Source organism: Nomascus leucogenys, chromosome 6 (assembly GCF_006542625.1).
Source record: "Nomascus leucogenys isolate Asia chromosome 6, Asia_NLE_v1, whole genome shotgun sequence".
Lineage (NCBI taxonomy): Eukaryota > Metazoa > Chordata > Mammalia > Primates > Hylobatidae > Nomascus > Nomascus leucogenys.
The window spans coordinates 77389349-77402263 of record NC_044386.1 but is presented as its reverse complement, the minus strand read 5'-3'; positions in this window follow the sequence as shown (position 1 = coordinate 77402263).

The following is a 12915-nucleotide window of genomic DNA, read 5'->3' as shown; positions in this document are numbered from 1 at the left end:
GGGTGCTACTTTGAGATTGACCATATTTGCTTAATCTCTTATATTTGTGAGAGACTTACAGGCTATTCATACTTCAAAGAACTGACCTTCCTGGGTCCCGCTGTATCTTGCTGGGACATAATCGTCAGGTTCCATCAAGTCTAATCTACTTAGTGACATGACCCTGGGCTCTCATATCTAATAAGATTTTTCTCCCTAACTCTAGAAGGTATATTAAACCTGCCATTTATAATTTATCTGTTAGTAATTATAAATGCGTACCATCATTTCTCTTTTGGTCCTAAGATCCACTTAGCAAGTGGATTAGTTCACACAATTTGGTGTTCTGTACCTTGGAAGAAAGGAAAAATGCTTTTGCCTGTAACAGCGCAATATCCTTTTTCCTTAAGTAGGGATGGCTGGGCATCTTTGGGCTCTTATTTTATTCTTTTGTCGTTTGGGCCCTTCTTAATGGAAGCCTCTGCCTTTGTCTATCTCCAGTTACCTTTTATCTCACCTAAGAGTTTAGGAAATTTAAAACCAAACTCCCTTCTTTGTGTTACAAGGTCACTGGAGCCATTATTTTAATCTGGATTTGAATATCCCTCTCATAAAAGAGTTCATAAAAGAAGCTTGATCAGGACTGACTAATTCAATGACTTTGGAACCTTCTGCTCTCCATTTAGGCTTCCTATTAGCTTGATTCAGCTCTGGACCATTGATCCTTTAAGTTTCAGATGGAGAGTTTCACATTTCTTTTTTTCTTTTCTTTTTTTTTTTTTTATGGAGACTGAGTCTCTGGAGTGCAGTGGCACAATCTTGGCTCATTGCAACCTCCACTTCCCAGGTTTAAGCAATTCTCTTGCTTTACCCTCCTGAGTAGCGGGATTATAGGCATGTGCCACCACGCCCAGCTAATTTTTGTATTTTTAGTAGAGACGGGGTTTCACCTTTTTGGGCAGGCTTGTCTCGAATTCCTGACCTCAGGTGATCCACCTGCCTTGTCCTCACAAAGTGCTGGCATTACAGGCATGAGCCAGCATGCCCAGCCTACATTTCTTTTTAAAGTGAACAGAACCCAATATGAATCTTCAGTAAATTATTTTCCTTAATCATAGAATAGATGGCATCACTTGCTTTATGATTATTCCTATAGACCTTTGCCAACTCAGCCTTAAGATCCAAATATAAATCACAGAACAGTGGAGATGGAAGATTTAGGATCATCGAGATTTAATCTCTTACTTCACAGACAAGGAAACTATGAGAAGTGAGGTGATTTGGCCAAAGTCACAGAGATAAATTAGTAGTTACAACAGATTATATTTCCTATAATTGTTTGCTTAAAGCCACATTTCTGAGCCACTTTTCTTAGAAGTTGGGGAAAAAGGCAGGGTGGAAGAAAAAAGTTGAGCTATCAAGGTTCAAGACAAAAGGCGAACTGGGACCTTGTATGTAAGGCAGATGTCAGAATGGGAAATGAAAGGATACCAGCTGCTCAAAGCCAAAGATGGAGCACAAACCAAAGACATGGGTGAGTCAAGGGAGGGGAGTTCATGAAGAGTTGGTCTGTGCCAGGGAGGTGAACTGCAAAGGAAACTTGGAGGGGTGGTCCATAAGGCCATGCTCTTAATTGCATTAACTTCTCTTGCAGGCTTGCTCTTTTTAAAACAGGAGTTTTATGTTTTTTAAAAATTGAGGTAATTATTTACATAATTAAGAAATCAAACAGTGTTAAAAATCTTATAACACAAAGCAGTAGTTCCCTGAACAAACCCACACCAGCTGCTGGTTCTTCGCTAAGGGACATGCTTTGAATTTTTAGCCGCTTTCTCTGAGTTACCTATGCATTTAAATACATGGGTATATTGCAATATTTAAACTTACAAATGTTATCAGAGATGAAGATTTAATAGCTCCACCTCTCTTCAGCCTCTCGCCCAAATTTTACCACACTTTAAATTATATCAATAGTAGGTCTTTAAACCATTATGACAATGTAAGTATTGTTCACTCCAGAATCCATTAGAATACTGGGATTCCATATTTTTTCTTGAATAGGCTTTTGTCATTCCTGGAGTTAATAATTGCCTGATTGCATCTTCTTTCCAAAAGCTTCATCATGTCACCTATTGCATCACTCTTTCTATTGTGGGTCTACTTTTTCCTGGACACTCCTTCGTGAAGCACTATCTCTTCCTGCACCAGTGAGGATTAGTGGCTCTCTAGTTCTGCCACACTTGGGATTAACTTGGGACCTTCTCTCAACAGCTTTTCTAGGTTGGATTTAGGTTTCTGGGATGCCATGTTTTCTTTTTCCTTGATTACTTCCTTGTAACCAAGATGCATATCCTCCAGGCACTTTTAAGAAAGGAAGGTCAATTATCTGAGTCTAAACATGTCTGCAAATGTCCATTCTGTTTTCATACTTGATTCAATTTGCCTTGTTGTAAAATTCTAGGCTGAAAAATTATCTTCTTTAACATTTTGAAGGCATCGCTTCATTGTTTCCTGGCTTTTATGTTGTAATTCAGAACACAAACAGTATTCTGATTCTAATTCTATTGATTTGTTCCCTTTGAAGGTTTTAGAATTATCTTTTTATTCCCGATGTTCCAAATTTTCACCTCTTGGGAGGTCTTTTTTAATTTGTTTGTTGACCATTCAACAACAGGTCAGTAGGCTTTTGATAGTTAAATGTACTGACACCAGAGTTGGATGGCCTAGATTCAAAATCTGACTCCACCATATACCAGCTATGGCACTGATTAACTTACTAACCCTCTCTGGGCTAGTTTTTTTGTCTGGAAAATCCCGAGGAACCTCATGACATTGCTGTGAGGATTAAAACAAATAATATACATGCAGCATTTAGAATAGTGCCTGGCACATAGTGGCAAATGCTGTATTGAGATGGTCATTGTCAGCATTCAGTTCTGCAGAATCAGCATAGCAGAGTGCCATACCCAACCATGTGTCCCCCTGATTGGACTGGCTGCCATTCACTGATGGCCCCCCAGGAAAGCCACTTGGCACCACCCACACTCTTAAAGGCTGCAGAGGGGACTTTTGACCTTTGTTGAGTTCTGACTCTGTCATCATCAGTGTGGAGCACTGCTTTCTTGGCTGGCCAGGCCCACTATGGCAGCTGCTCTAATCCTTTGTGCCACTCACATGAAGGCATGATTCAATAGGACCTGCGTCATACCTCATGCAACTGTCATTCACTTCCTTCCCTAGGACTTCCCTATTCGCACTAAGGCATGAGACTCTGGGTGCACCCAGCACCTGCATGTGCCTGATGACTTTCTGAGCAGGGCCTGAGACACTACAGGCAGCTTTGCAAGCTTGTGGGTGTGCCACTGGCCCATGCACACTTGCCGGCTGCCATTGCTGCTGCTGCTGCAGTGGGATCTGGCTTCCTTGATGGCTTCTGGAAGAGCCAGATGGAGCAGCCAAGAAGCATAGAGGAGGAAGGATAAAATCTTATGGGGCAAGTCTGACCATTGGAAATGGGAACCAGCTGATACATTTTCCTATTTGCTCTGAGTTGGATCATTAAGAGACTGAAAAGCAAACATCTTTACTCATTACAAATCCATGGCCAGCTTGGGAGCACCCTCTCTTATATTTGTTTCCCCTCCTTCCCTGCCTTGTTCCCTCTTTTCCATCATTCTTGCTTTTTGGGGATTGCATTCCCCAGTGAAGAGTTAGCAAGAAAAATTTAGTCTTTGGGTTTGGTTTGTAGGAAATCCAGACTAAGACACAGTGAGTCCCAGAGCTTGAGCTCCTGAGCTGGACTCTGGGTTTGAATCCTGGTCCTGGCCCTGCTAGCTGGAAGGCACTGGACACGTTACTCAAGCTCTCTGTACTTCAGTTTCCTTATCTGTAAATTATGCAAATAATAGGAGCTACCTCACAGGATTATCAGGAAGATTAAGTTAGTTAATACTTCTAAAACACACAGTGAACACTCAATAAATGTTAGCTATTATTATTCAGTTCTGTTAATTTTTCAGTATCAATTTTTGATACTTTCATTCCCTCTATTTTCTCAACTCCATTTTCTGAAATATCTATTATGTGAAAATTGGTCTTCCTGAATTCTCTATGTCTTTTATATTTTCTGTTATATTTTCCATATCTTCATGTTTTTGTTCTATTTTGTAAGAGATACTATCTTCTTCATTTTCTAAGTTCTCTATTGAATTTTTATTTTGGTATCATGCTTAAAGCTGCCAAGATTACTTTGTTCTTCAATTGTTTCATTTTAATAATATTCTGTTCTTTTTTGGGGAGAAAGAGTATCTAATATAGTCTCATATGTTTGAGGTTATTAAGTAGAAGTTTTGAAGTCCACCCTCTCTGACACTTTCATCTATTCATTTACTTTCTTTTTCTTCTTTCGGTCCTTTGGTGGAGGGGCTTCTGGAGGAGGATGGGAAATTCCCTCCAATGGCTGATGATCCTTGGTTGTTTGTTTATATTTAAGATTGTGGCTGAAATAAACTGATTGGAAGCTCTGTGAGTTATTTTTGTGTATTGGGGTGAGGGCGATATTTGGGAGCCCCTTCTCTGTGGCCATTTTCTTTCTCTGGGGAGGAACCTTCCTCTCCCCTGCCTGGGGCTGAGCTGGAGCCTTCAGTGTGTGTTCAGGGCAGAGGAAGGTGCCTGTGTTCCATCCCATCGCTCCTACTGTTTCAGCCCATCTGACTTGCTTCTGTGCCCTGCTATACCTGGAGTTCCAGCCCGTTCTCTGCAACCATTCCCTTTCTCTGGGGAGGAATCTTCCTCTCCCCTGCCTGGGGCTGAGCTGGAGCCTTCAGTGTGTATTCAGGGCAGAGGAAGGTGCCTGTGTTCCATCCCATCGCTCCTACTGTTTCAGCCCATCTGACTTGCTTCTGTGCTCTGCTATACCTGGAGTTCCAGCCCCTTCTCTGCAGCCATTCCCTTTCTCTGGGGAGGAACCTTCCTCTCCCCTGCCTGGGGCTGGGCTGGAGCCTTCAGTGTGTGTTCAGGGCAGAGGAAGGTGCCTGTGTTCGATCCCATCGCTCCTAATGTTTTCAGCCCACTTGACTTGCTTCTGTGCTCTGCTATACCTGGAGTTCCCAAGACTGAAGCCTCTACTTTCCAGTTTCTGCAGAGAACAACTCTCTAGTCTCCTCACCAAGGGACTCCCAGCCAGCCACTGGTGAAGGGAGTGGGGGCTGCTTGTTTCTACTCTTCAGCACAAGGACCTCGAAATAAATGCCACTCTCCTTTCATCTGGGTGCCTGGCCCCTCTGAGCTCAAGTCCCTGCCAGCTCGGTGGGCTCTTCATGGAGAGTGGTGATCTCCTTTCCACCTATCTGCTCTCCCACTTCCAGAATTCCATCAGGGTCTGCTTTCTACATCCCCTCCTATTCTCTTCATCCTTCTGGATTTGTAACTCCACCTCTCTACCCTCTCCCAGCCCACCAGCCAGCCCACTTTGACTTCATTTGAGTGGGTCTTTAATAAGAATTTTGCCAAGAATACCCAGTTAAGTTTGAAAGTCCAGCCTTCTACTATTTAAAAAAGAATGTTACATACCCCAACAAGGCCAAGAAAATAATTTTCAATACCTGGCCATTCACGCAAACAGGAACAAGGTGAGCTGAAAAACTTTGAAGCTATTTGGAGGGGTTCTTGGGTGGTTTTGCTATTGAGGCCAGCATTTCTTCTCCATGCCCCTATGCCCTGTCACTGTTTGAGCTTCTCCTCTATTCTTGGGCATTTCCGATGTTGCTCCAAGTGCCTGTTCCTTTGCCTTAATGGCAATGCTTCCCTTCCCCTCTCATTATCTTTTCCTTTTTCATCCCAGGTGTAGGGTTACAGATTTGGCAAATAGGATGCCCAGTTAAATTTGAATTTCAGATAAACAACACATAAGATGTTTAGTATAAGTAGGTCCTATGCAATATTTGGGACCCACTTATATTAAAAATATATTTTGTTTGTTGTTTACCTGACATTTAAACTTAACTGAGTGTCCTCTAGTTTATCTGGCAGCTCTATCCAAGTGGGCTTCCTTTTATTCCCTGCAAATCAAGATAGGTCTGAGTCAGGAGAGCCAGTCTGTATCACAAAAGGCCCTTGTCCTCACTGGATTTCTGTTCTTAAAGGGACCCACAGCTATTTACATAACACATGGCAGCCTAACACCCATGCAATTGTAAACTACAGTCTGCTTATTCATTGTCGAGTTAGGAACTCAACCACATTTCTCAGCTGTCTTCAGTTCTCCTGCTTCAGCTTCAATAAATAAATGTGTTGTTCTGACAATGTTTATGCCATTGTGTCGCCTTGTTCCTTGTCTGTTCCCATTCCAGTCTTCAGCACTCGGAACTCCCGTGCTCCCCCCGTCCCCAACCCCCCTCCCCTCCCCCTCCCTGATAGGCACCGCGTGAGATCGCCCTGCCATCCCAGTGGGACATTGCTCCCATGGTCAGCATCTCTGTTTCATTCTTTGGAGGATTTGGAGGTAATTCTAACCAGATCTCTGTTTTTGAGAATGTTACCACATCCTGTGGCTTTCCTCATCAATAGGCGCCGGCAGGTACCAGGTGTACTATACCTGCAGGATTTGTTAGGACTCTGCCCGAGAACATGAACTTGACAAAGAACTCTTACCTTGAAGAAAAGCTAAATTATGGTTGTACTGATTACATGAAAGAATACAGGAAATGAATATAATGGATATAAAGTGCTCAGGAAAGCAATGCACAACATAACATTAACATTTTCATGTGGTCCCTGTGGAGTCATTCTTTTTAAGGTCATTCCTTGAAGATAGTTTTCTTTTCAAGTTATAAGCCCGTACGTGTTATTTCACCATGAAGAACTCTGCCTGCTACATTCCTGAGGCAATCCAAGGGGTCAGCTATTGACAGAGCTGGGCTAAATATATCCCTTCCAGGAGCCTCCAGCCTCTGTTCCAGGGTCACATCCTGTGTCAGCTGGAGCAGATTCTCTCCTGCTTCCCTGCCACCAGGCAGCCTCATCAGAGGCCTCAAGGTGTCCAAAGAGGTTGGCATGATAAACTGAGGGACTTCCTTGAGGCCCTGTCTGTTTACCTGAAACAGCTGGTCCACCTGCTCCCTGCTGCTACTTCACCAGCCTCTATACATTTGTGTATCTACTACGCATCATGCCTGCCTCCATGTAAAATACAAAGCACAGTCGTAACCTCACAGCAAAGACTCACACCAAAGGAGGGGTTTTATACATGAGATTTGAAGGGTTCATCAGATAGGGGGGTATTTGGCTTTTTTCTATTGAGAAGAGAGGAAGATCTTAGAGCAGCAAGTCTGAAATGAAAGCCTATATTTTTCTTTTGATCTGCTTGGGAGTAGGGGTGTCCCTGGGTGTGGGACTTTCAGTGCTAACACTGGGGCATTGTTGGGTAAACTGGGACAGTCGGTCTCTCTCCATAGCCTTCACCAGTGCTATCTTTCCATTTCCCTTCACCGCTGTTTCTTATACTGGCTGAGAGAAGGAGAGACTAAGAGGTCAGAGCCTGAAATGGAAATTTGGAAGTTTTCACCAAACCCATTCCAGGTATCTTGGGGGTTTCACACTAAAACAACATTAGGAGGGATCAATATTCACCTTCTTTGAAGGTGTTTGTGAGAAAAAGAACCTTAAGAGATTGAAGGAAAAGATGTAACTATAGTTTTAGTTCGTAGAATCCTTCTAAAGAGCTATTTTAAATGTTTGTATATCACTTGCTTGAATTTTATTTTCCAATAAATGTTTCTAATACATAAAAAATGGAAACGTTTGTGATTACAAGTCTGTAGGGTTTGAACCCAGAGCTACAGTCTGTAATTTTAACAAATCCTCCACCTATTGTTTTGGACTTCACAGTCCGTGGCACTCTGCCTCCACCTGGTGGCAGTGTGCCTAAATTAAGTCGGGTTCCTCCCTCCCCTCTCCGTATTTTTGTGTGTGGTAAGAGCCTCACTTTTGGGAATTGTATCTTACAAGCCAAATTATAAAGATATTAATTTGTCTCATACTATCGTCTTTATTTAGAATTCAGCATCAATTTGGAGCAAAAACCATCTCTTTATATTTGCTTTATACTTTATCTTGTGAAGTATTACAAACTTAATAAAATAATTGAATACTGCAGTCCCTTAGAGAATATGCAACTAGTGTAAGCAGATACCATGAAGAACATGATGTGTGAAATTATCATGTGTATAGATTTTATTAGGTTATAATAAATAAAACTTGTAAGAAATTTATTAATCGGACACAATTCATCATGTCTATTATCATATTGAGTTCCACAATTTTTAGGCCCAAGGATTAGGAGTTCACATTAGGGGATGTAAGTGGGGTTGCTTTTACATAGGTAAATCTTTTTTCTTATATATTCTTTATTTTCTTTTTATTTTGTTAATTCCACAGCATGAGAATTCTGAAATAATTGCTAAAGTTCATGAGTTATTTTATCATCAACATACTCTGGGATCAGAAGACTGAAAGCCCACTTATTGCTGCTTCTTTGGGGAAAGTCATTTCACTTCCCTAGGGCTACATTTCCTGGTCTGTAAAACTGAGATCATACTTATATGTTACCGGGTGGGTGTAAGAGTCAAACAAGATGCTGTGTGTACAAGGCTCTGTTATCCAGATGTTAGTCTCAGGGGCATTGTTATCGTGTGCAAATTGAAGGCAAGGATTACAGTTCATACTTCCCAGCCCCTGGCTGCAATCCATTCTCCCTTTAGATCCTAGGCCTGAGTTTCCTTGGAATATATCATGGAATTCTAATTCCCTGTGAACCCACTGGTCTTCTCACTTGCCAGGACCCCTTCCAAGCCCCCAACCCTAACTCTCCACACCCCAGCTTTTCCCTTCCCCGGCAGTGGCTAAAGCAGCCTGCACCAGCGTAGAACAGGCACCTGGCCTAGACTGGGTGTGGGGTTCTCTGGGGTGGGGATGGGATCCACAGCCTGTCACCCAGGAGTGTTGTCACAGAGGGAACCGGTAGAGTTAAGGGAAATGGGAGAAGCAAGGGTGTGGGGGGAGAAGAAGGGTGGCCCTCCCCTATTCCCACCCTACAACTAGGTCCTCTGATAGGAGCAAAATAATTTTATTCAGGTCTAGATTTAGCAACAATCTGGTTCTGGGGCAAGGAGAATCTTCTCTTCCTTTATCCCTCCCCTCTCCTCCTACTTCTGCCCTATGTTCACACACACAAAGGCGAGGGGTTGCACATGTACCTTGTTATGAGCTATTCCATCTGCCTTGCTGATGTTCCCTCTAGGAGAGGCAAAGCCTTTTTCCCTCCACAGAGGGTCTTTGGGGAGAGGTGGCTGAGTGTGGGGAAGTGGGAGCTGCAGCTAGCAGAGCATCCCCAGGGGGGTCTCAGAGCTGAGTCCTGAGGAAGTATAGAGATCAGTCAGTGGAGAGGGGAGTGGCAAAATGTGGGCCTTTCCAAGAAAGGCAGACACTGTGTGGTCCTCAGGCCATGATCATTCCTTCTTCCGCTGGGTCAGGCCCTTCTCCAGTCTTCTGCACAGAGGCAGACAGTCAGCTAATTTTCTTGCAGAGCTACTCTGGCCCCTCCAGGCTCATGTGGCATGCATTTCTGGAAAACCCACTTTGATGCCACATTTCATCTGACTGACCTAATATTATTTTTGTCTTCATCTTAATTTCTTACTAAAATGGGGGGAAAACGCGTCTCCAATCTTCTTTTGAAATGAGGTGGAGGTTTTTCAGCCCTTTGGCGGTGTTTTTGTAAGCATTCAAATTCAGTGCTGCTTTTAGGTTCTGATTGCCTCCCCAACTCTCTTCTGTATCAAGTAACAGCTTAGAATTTACCTCTTTGCTTCTAATGCCATTCTCACCCTTGGCAATGCAGTTTCTGACAAGGCTCCATGCTGCTGGAAGGCTGCCTCCCAGGTAATGGAGGCTCCATGACTGTACTGGAGTTTGAGCAGCTTCTGAATTTCTTCCAGAAAAAGGAAAATAAATAAATTTAAAAAGCACTTCCATTTGCAGGTTTTCCTCCTGTTGCCAAGGCCCAGGCTACTGTCTGGGCAACGGCACACGTAGGGTTTGAAACCTTCCAGAACAAAATGCCAGTCTACCTCCTCCTGTCTGGAATCTAAGGCCTAACCCATCACTGCACCTGACAACAAGGACCTGCAGAGCTGCAGGGATGTGTTAGATTTGTTCAAACATTCATGGAGGCTTAGCCGGTGCCAAAACTTTACTTTGACACATCTGATGTTGGAAAGGGGAGGCCCATTGGCAGCATCTGCTAGAAGCACATTCAGATTCTTCAGGTCGTGTCTGGGGTAGAAACTACAGCACAGGAGCCAAAGCACCTGGGCCCCGTTTCCAGCGTGCCTGGCAGAAACATTTCTGAGACAGAGTTTGCCTCCAGAAAATATTTCACATGAGGTTTATCCTTTCTGTGTTAGTGAAACCATAACTGGTAGTACTGTCTACTATCTCATGTAACACCTTTCATTTTTTTTTTTGCATGAGATTATTGCCAGGAAACATTTTGTCTCTATAGATAAAATTTTGGTGTGAAAAATAAAATTAAAATTATAGACTGGGTGCGGTAGCTTATGCCTGTAATCCCAGCACTTTGGGAGGCTGAGGCGGGCAGATCACGAGGTCAGGAGTTTGAGACCAGCCTGGCCAACACAATGAAACCCCATCTCTACTAAAAATACAAAAAATTATTTGGGCACGGTGGCGTGCGCCTATAATCCCAGCTACTTGGGAGGCTGAGGCAGGAGAATTGCTTGAACCTGAGAGGCTGAGGTTGTAGTGAGCCGAGATAGCACCACTGCACTCCAGGCCAGGTGACAGTGTGAGACTCCGTCTCAAAAAAAAAAAAATATTGTGTAGTACATCATACTTCTCTCCAAGTCTCCAAGTCTTGGGTGCCAGATAACTTAAGATTAAATTCATTGTCCTAATATGCTCATTTGCTCAAGTCAAGTGCTTGAGACATATTTCCCTTTAGCTGTTTTTTGGGGTTTTGTTTTTGCTTTTTCTGTTGTATTATTTTTCTACCTATGTACCTATCCAAGCCTCCATCCATCCATCCATCTAGCATTTTTTTTTTTTTTTTTGACTGAGTTTTAACCTGTATAAGGGCCCAAGTCCTTGGCAGAAGCAGGTATAAACTAAACTTGAAATTAATTCCTCTGGTTGTGAAAGAAATGGCTATTTCAAAATTGTAGTAATTTCTCCACATTGTTACATTCATACATTTTTTTAAACATTAAGTGGTGAAGCCAGGAGACTCAGGCACACAGAATGAGACCCATTTCTATTTTCTTTGGCAGGGGAGTTGCACTAGGTGAGTGGACAGCCCAGCAGCAAGGGACATGTCTGGGGGTGGTCAGGGACAGCCCTCCAACTGGGCAGCGTGTGAGCACTGGGGGATGACAGCTGTGTCCTGACTGGCTGCTCCTGTGCCAAGACCTTGGCTGTGTTTCCTGCTTGGGTTGCACCCCACAATCATGCACTGGCTTTTCTGCTTCCTGGTCAATTCTGTGAGCCCCCGGGGGCCTTGGCCACAGATGCTTTTTCTGCTTAAGTTAGTTGTATTGAGTTTCCATTGTTTGCAACCAAGAACACTGACGCATTTATTCAGCAAATTAATTAGCTCAGTGATTCACTTACTCAACACTGCCTGAGCAAGGCACTGCATGAGGTAGGTCTTGTTGTTCTTCATTTTGTGGATGCAGGAGTGGAAGCTCAGAGAATTTGAATTTTGAAAATTAATATTACAATCTACCGTTTGGTGTTAAAGTGGTGTTTCCTGTTTCTTTATCATTTTCCTGTAGTCAACAGAGTTAACATTTTATCTCAAACCCTGGAGGATTTCAAAGCCTCATCACTGGGAAAATGCCCATGTTACAGACCCCAGCAGTCACCTACCCTACTGGAGTTGGGTGACTACTATGGAATCACTATGCCTTTTGTCCAGAAGAACCTGGGCAGGGTTCCCAAAAGACCCTTCCTCTGTATGAACTGCATAGGCAGACCCCAGTATGAGGGGGCTTTTGGTGAGGCCTTTTTTGAACAGCACCCCTATAAGACTAAGCGTGTATGTGTACTGGGGGTAGGGGACAATGTTAGAAGGTTGGCTCGCACAAATTCCATCTATTGCATCATTTTGAGCACATGATTCTACCTAGAACCTGAAAGGAGGAATGATTTTACAAATCATTCAGTTCCACTGAAGCAAAAATAGTTTTCCTCTGGAACTTAATGCTAGGATAAATCTTTCTACTCTTTCTAGAAAAAGAAAGAGAAAGGAGGATCAATCTTTTGCAAAAGACAAGACCTCCACTTCCCAAAGTCTTGGGGTAGGCCACTGGAGATTCAGTGATTGTTTGATGATGCTGACTAATGTAGACAACCAACTTAAGGCCATTCTTCCAGCCCAAATGCCATTGCTCTGTGTGACATGGATACTAAAAACCCTACCAGCTTTGTGAAGCCTTCTTGATAAGTATTTAGCAAATGAAGTCTACTTCAAACCCATGTTTCATATTGGACTTACAGAGATTTGTAGGGTGGGAGGGTAGATAAGGGCCACAAGTAAGTTTTCCTCTGGAGGAGAGACGTGGCCTTTTTTGGAATCACAGGGGTTGCTGGTGGACAAAGGGCAAGGGTTTTCCAGGGAGTGGCTACATTTTTAACAGTTCACAAATGAACTGTGCAACATTGTTCACCTTCTTAATCTGTCACTCTCTCTTTGCCTTTTTATGTATACAGCTTTTGACTTGTTTTTGTGATTTGTGTTATTTTCTAATTCTACATTCCTTTTCCACTACAATTATTGCCACTTATCATCATCTCCATCTTGTGGGGAAGTAATTTAGCCTGCTTCTCTGACAGTGATGTCATTTTTCAGCTCACACTGTG